Source organism: Pinus tabuliformis, chromosome 1_2, assembly GCF_031772625.1.
Source record: "Pinus tabuliformis cultivar Carrire ecotype Pingquan chromosome 1_2, CPIR1, whole genome shotgun sequence".
Taxonomy (NCBI): Eukaryota; Viridiplantae; Streptophyta; class Pinopsida; order Pinales; family Pinaceae; genus Pinus; species Pinus tabuliformis.
Window position 1 is genome coordinate 1,135,644,420 of NC_142298.1, and position 7,488 is coordinate 1,135,651,907.

Sequence of the window (7,488 nt, forward strand, 5' to 3'; positions counted from 1 at the left end):
ATTGACTATCGAGCGTTGAACAAGATCACTGTTTGGAATAGGTACCCGATCCCATGGATTGATGACCTTTTGGACCAACTCAAGGGGGCTAAATATTTTAGCAGGATCGACTTGAAGTCCAAAAATCACTAGGTACCAATTGAACCCTCTGATGTGTGGAAGACTGCCTTGAAAGCCAAGGAGGGCCTTTTTGAATGGCTGGTTATGTTGTTCGGGTTGACAAATGCTCATGCAACCTTCATGAGGCTGATGGATGACATATTCCGACCATTCACCAACTCATTTGTAGTGGTATACCTAGATGACATCCTGTTCTTCAGCTATATTTCGGAAGAGCACCTCCACCACATCCGATAGGTTCTCTAAACACTACGGCAACACAAGTTGTGTTCCAACTTGGAGAAATGAAATTTTAGCATGACCCAAGTTCAGTAACTGGGATACATTATTGATGAACAAGGGATGCATGTGGATCTAGCTAAGACCCAAGTCATTTGGATTAGCCAACCCTAACCACTCTGACAGAGCTCCGCAACTTTCTGGGTCTTGCCAATTTCTACCGCATGTTCGTGTTGGGGTTCTCTCATATCACTTGGCCCCTTTAGTCAAGTCACCAAGGGAGGAGAAAAAGAAAAATTATTTTGGTCTGAACCTAAACAGAAGGCATTCATAGAATTGAAACATCACCTCTACTCTGAACCAGTTCTCACACTACCAGACTTGCAACAACCATTTGAGATCAAGACAACTGCCTCTGACTATTCTATTGGGGTAGTCCTTACTCAACAGGGGCATCCAGTGGCATATCACAGTGAGACACTTTCAAACACAGTCTGAAATTATCCCACTTATGACAAAGATATGTATTCCATTGTGCAGGCCTGCCGATAATGAAAGCATGAAATTTTGGGGAAGGAAATGGTCATCCACATAGACCATCGACCCTTGCAGTTCATACAGATGCAAGGAAAGTTGCAGAATGATAGCCATTAGAAGTGGTCCACATACCTGCAACAGTTCCATTTGAATATAAAGTACAAGAAGGGCAACACCAATAATGTTGCAGACTACCTCAACTGACCACTGATCATGGTGTTAACAACCGTGTTGTCTTCTTGTGGGCACGAGACTTCTGATTGGCCATTTCTCTACAGAAGTGACCCAGAATTTGGCCACACATACCAGATGCTCTTGGAGGGTCAGCAAGTTCCAGATTTTCACCTCCAGGATGCATTTTTATGCCACCTGGGACACCTTTTTCTTCCTTAAAACGAGTGTGCCAAGATGATTTGGGAAGTGCACTACAGTCGGGTCATTGGGCATATTGAGGTCAAGAAAATAGTGGCAGTACTACATAAGTATTTATATTAGCCGAATCTTCGATAAGATGTTGGGAAGTACATCAGATCCAGCACTGCCTGTGCCATTACTAAACCGACCATCAAGAAGCAAGGCCTCTATACTCTGTTGTCTACCCCTAGTCGACCTTGGGAATCCATCTCCATGGATTACATGTCGGGCCTTCCTTCTACTAAGAATGGAAACGGCTATGTTTTTGTGGTCGTTGATAAATTCTCGAAGATGGCCTGTAAGAAGAATATAACATTAGAAGCCACTACTAAACTCTTATTTGAACGAGTGTGGGTACACTTTGGGATCCCACAGTCTATCATCTCAGATCAAGAAAGGGATTCCTCAATACATTTTGGTCTAGTCTCTGGTCAATGCTGGACACCAAGCTCACTAATTCCATAGCTTTCCATCCCCAATATAATGGCCAGACAGAGGTTGTCAAAAGGATGATCGTACACATTCTGCGCATGTATAACTCAAAGCATCTACGCACATGGGATGAGAGCCTCCCCTATGTCCAGCACAACTATAACTGGGCTCTCCATAGCTCGACCGGCCATAACCCTTTTTGGGTGGGCTTGGGCTTCTAGCCATTATGTCCCATTGATGTGGCCATACCATTTGCAGCTACTCAGGAAGATTTGACTCATGTCTAGTCCGAAGCCGACAAGGAAAACAACTTCATTAATCACATCCAAAACATCTGCCAATAGGTCCACGACATTTTGGAAAAATCAAATGCCAAGTACAAGCAGCGACATGATCAACATCGGGTGCCACATAAGTTTCAGGTGGGCGACAGTCTGGCTGCATTTACAGAAGGAACACCTTACCATATGGTTCTTACATCATTACCCAGGTTGTGGGAGATAATACATTTGAGCTCAGCATTCCCCCATTCCTTGGCCTGCACCCAGTGTTCAATTTGGACTGCCTTCAACCATACTTCCCACCATTGTTGGACACATCATACATTATACAATAACTCACAGCTACATAGTTAAATCGATACTTCATGGAAAAAGCCACAATTGATCAGATCATGGAAACGTAGATCAAGAACACCCGAAGGAAAAGGATCCAACTATATTGAGTTGTCAAAGCAATACAACTCCTTCATGAGGGCAGGCTACTCACCAGGGACCAAGTTTAGTAGACGTTTATTTATCTCATGGAGGAACTCAATGCAATGGGGACCATTGCTTCCTTGGGGAGGGGGGGGGGCAACGATCCAGGTGGATATTGGTGGCCACCCACCTATTCCACTTGGATCCCCACCGTCATTTCTTTTAGTTTCTCACTTTCCTTATTTGTAGCACAATTTACTATTTTTGGCAATTTTTTGTGTCTTGAACTTCTGGAGCCGTTTTGAGGTCCTAAACGACATTTTTTAGGGAAAACGGGGGCCAACATGGTTCATTGTCTAATTTTGGCCACTCGAAAGTTCGATTTCTTAGATAGATATTTATAACGAGGTATTGTGCGCATCAAATGAAGATCGTATTTCAAAGTTATGACCTTGGGAAGTTGATGTACCAATTTACCCAAACAGGGCCCATAGTTTGGCGCTTCATCTCCTAAGGTTAGGTTTTTGCATGTTTAGGGTTTTCCATTGTTTCTCAATAATAAATAGGCCTTTGAGCCTCATTGTAACATAGTTCAAAGGCATGTATCTTTCACATTGCTTCTAATAGAAAAGCTACCATCGCCTGAGCTAGTCTTATTTCCATTCTATTTGTAAGCATACTTCAGTATTTGATATTAATGAAATGAAGTGTTATTTCTGTTGCGTCTTTGTATTTATGGTTATATCTATAATTTTTTGCATTCATATTTAAATTTGGATCACACAAACCTATTCTAGTTGGACCCCAAACACTATACCTTTTTAGTTTCCTTAATTTTAGCATATATTTCTATTTCTAGTAGTTTTTTGGGTTGTGAACTTATGGAGCCATTTTGAAGCCATAAACGATGCTTTTTTCAAAACTACACCAAGTCCATATCCATAAGGTAAGGGATTATTGGTAAAAAATGTTTTCCTCGAATATATCTTTCTAACGAGGTATCATGCATGCCAAACGAAGATCATATGCCCAAATTACGACCCCGGGAAGTTGTCATGCCAACTAATCCCAACAAGACCCACAAAATTTTGGCACTTCATCTCCTACGGTTAGGTTTTTGGATGTTTAGGGATTTCCATTGTTTCTAAATAATAAAAAGGCTTCCGGACCTCATTGTAACACAATTCAAAAGACATGTAGTCATCACATCTCTTCTCATAGATAAGTTACCATCGCTCGAGCTAGTTTGTTTTCTTATGTACGTAAATAGTTTTCAAGAGTTTTTATTTAATTAATTGAATTTTTGTTCTGTTGTATCTCTGTGTTTGGGTTTGAATCTATTTTTCATTTCATGGCTTTATAAATATGGATCATTTAAACCAAATATGTTGACTATCTTTGTTCTTTCTATATATTGGCTATGACGAAAGAAATCCACTAGGATTGGCCTCTTGGGAAAACATGGAAATTCCAAAAGCACTAGTAGGATGGCTCCTAAAATGAATTTTCATGCTCTAAAAAATCCTAGCTGCCAAAAATATGTGGATATTAATATAGTGAAATATTCTATGTTCTCATATCATAAAGTTTGAGTACACCCCCCATGATTCTATAGGGGATTAGAATATAGAGCTTCAAAAAAATCACAAAATCTGTCCATCATCCTGGAACCCATCCTTCACCCCTATCTCATCACCAACAAATGGCTAATTTGGTGCATTAGGGATGGAACTCAAGTTCAAATTTAGAAGTATCCATGGATTGGGTGTTAAAACAAGGAATATTTTTGCAAAAATATTCAAATTTCTAATGATTTTATATAGTATCTATATAATTTTGGTGGTTTTTAAGATAAAATAGTTTTATACGATAAAAATTTAGTTGAATCATTTTTGGAAAAAAGTGTAATTTGGTGAATGATTTTCTTAGAAAATCATAGAAAATTAGCCCATTTATGAATATTAGCCTCTAAAATTTTCCCTACATAACTCATTCAAGGGCTAAATAGAGAAAGGTTTTATTCCATTAATCACATGTCGAACCCATTGGATTTCTAGTAGATAAATTGAGCTTGGAAGGGATTTCACACCCCTCTAGTAATCCTATATCAAAGCCTACAAAAATCCTTTATTTCCCCAAGCATATCAATTGATATTTTCTTCAAACCCTTCTGGGGGATATGTTCCAAAGATAAGATATACTACTCTTTCCCAAGAAAATCAGATAGTTCTTTCTCATTGGTGTGGAAAAAATATGTAAGCTTAAATTCTCTACCAAGTCTAATTATTCATGTGGCTTTTAGTACATAACAAAGCACCAACTTGGGAAATTCTTCAAAAATGGTCTTTCTTTTGTCCTATACAATGTAGTATTTGTTGCATGGATTGTGAAACAAATTATCACCTATTTCTACACTTTTCTTTCTCTAAAACGTATTGTATAAAATTCAATGGTCAATGGTATCCTCTTTTATCTAGGAAGGTAGCACCATAGAAGATTCTCTTAAAACCTTGTTAAATAAGCATCACCCCAAAAAATTAGAATATTATTCCTCTCTCTATGGTATAGGGTATATCCAGGCAACATCTAGGCGACATCAATTGTACAAATCCTCGCTATCCTAAATTATCTACCCCCTCCACTTCCTAAACCAATCATCAACTCTCGACCTAAAAGAAATATTCTTCATGATTCTCCTTGGGATTTGTTTGATGGGAAAACTTGAAGGGATCCATCCATGGGTGGGGCTAAGGAGATTCTATATATTTTAGGATTCCACACAATTTTTTTTAAATTTTTCCTAGGTGGTTACACCAACAATTATGTTGAACTATTGGCATTTAAAATACTCCTTCACTTGGTGAGGGAAAGGGACATATTTTGGATTCACGCATAGGTGGATTCACTAGTGTTATAAATTATATTACTAGTGTTTATTATCTCATATATACACCATTTTTCCTCTATATTAGAACATTAAATTATGCTATGAACATTTCACTCATATCACATTCGATGATGTTACGAATAAGAGTAAAAAACAACAAACTCCCTCTCCAAAGTGGGACTAGAGATGGATTGCAATAGTTAGAAAAGCAAGGAAGAGATCCAAGGTGGCCTATCAAAATAATATCATGAATCATGGCTTCAACTAAATTAAAGCTTTTATATGTTTTTCATATTTTATGAAGCATCATACATGGCTAAGGCTCTTCCTCTCTCTATTGTATGGGGTACTTTAATCTTCCAAAACCAATCAATTTTTGAAGATCGGTCTCCATGTATGTATATCGATTCAAGCTCGTGCCTAGATATTTCTGTGAGTCCTTCCCTTCGAATCGGGAAACTTCAGTTCTTATCTGACCGGTAGATAGATATGGTCTTGCCCTCAGTCCGCTTATCCCATCGGCCACGTTTCACGAATCCGTCAGGCTTCATTGTCAAACACGCGAGAACATATGTACGACTTTAACGATAATATTATATTCTCACATTAGTATACAAAGGAATGAAACATGATCTACGAAGCTATAAAAAGCCAGCTTCTCCATAGGCATCTATCCATCTCCTTAGCATCTATAGGAGAGCACGGACTCATTCCATCTTTCTCCATTTCTATTTCTCTTCCCAATCAAAACCATGGGGTCTAACGGACATCTTAATGCAGGCACAGGCTGTGTTGGTCATCTGACCAATGTTGGAGATCGACGGTAATCATAACATGGGAAACATTAATTTTCTAGCAGTTTTTGTTCTTTCAGTTTGGTAACATTAATTTTCTGAAACTATGTATTTGTTGAATTGAATGGTGCATGCAGATTGGAGGGGAAGGTTGCAATAGTAACGGGCGGGGCAGTGGGCATAGGAGAAGCCATTGTTCGGTTGTTCATTAAGCATGGAGCCAAAGTCATAATCGCAGACGTTGCAGAGAAAGCTGGCAGGAAGCTTGAGGAATCACTTTCCACCGCTATGGCAACTTACGTGCACTGCGATGTGAGCAAAGAAAAAGATGTGAGCGCGGCGGTGGATGTGGCCATGGATAAGTATGGCCAACTGGACATTATGTATAACAACGCTGGAACTAATGACAGCTTTTTGGTGAAGAGCGTGGCAGAGTATGATATAGAGCAATTCGATCGAGTGATGAATGTAAACGTGAAAGGAGTGATGCAAGGCATTAAGCACGCCGCCCGCGTGATGATCCCGAGAAATAAGGGGTGCATCATCTCTACAACCAGCATGGCGGGGATTCTGGGAGGAGCTGCTCCTTACTCGTACACTGCATCGAAGCATGCAATCCTTGCATTGACTAAAAACGGCCCAGCTGAGCTTGGAAAATACGGGATCAGAGTGAACACTGTTTCCCCTTATGGCGTGGCCACGGCTCTTGCAGTCCAGTACTTCAAGAAATTGAGGAGGCAGAAATTATAAAAAATCATGCCTAAATAAAACAAATTTAACAAAGTTAAGAAAAAAATGCTTACAGATCGTAAAAATGAATGAGTAACTATACATCAATAAAACTTGCTGACGAAAGAAATGCTCACAAGATTTTAAAAACTAATAACTAATTATCATAATAGTTATTAATTATAGTTATTATACCTACCACACACATGGTACAACGCATTCATTTTTGCCTTTGACTGCCTGTTAATTTGTCTTTGACCAAAAAATATTGTCCCTTATCTATAGTTTAACATTAAGAAATTATTATTGTTTTTTGTGTAAATCAGCATTTTATATTAAGACAATAATACATATTTACAAAAGGTCTGCTTGTGCAGACAAAAGACTGCTTTCCTAATCCGCATACACCTCGTCATGACCAAAATGAACTCCTACAGAACCCCAGGGCACACCACGCAGGGCGGCAGAGACAGTCAGGGGTTGACAAAAAAACAACAGTGACCAAACTGAGACCCACATAGAGCCTTGGACAGCTAGAGAAGAAAACAGAAAAAACTGACAAAACGGATGAATTCCAAGGTCAACGATCGCATATACAGACCCATGCCTCAGGAACTCATCTAGTGCTTGCAGCAAAGACCCGTTACATCTCGAGAAC

The 7,488-nt window shown here is 39.2% G+C and overlaps 1 pseudogene; it reads left to right on the plus strand.

Moving 5' to 3' along the window:
• Positions 1-6,059: 6,059 nt before the first annotated feature.
• Positions 6,060-6,851, plus strand: LOC149210169 (short-chain dehydrogenase reductase 2a pseudogene; annotated as a pseudogene).
• Positions 6,852-7,488: the final 637 nt, after the last annotated feature.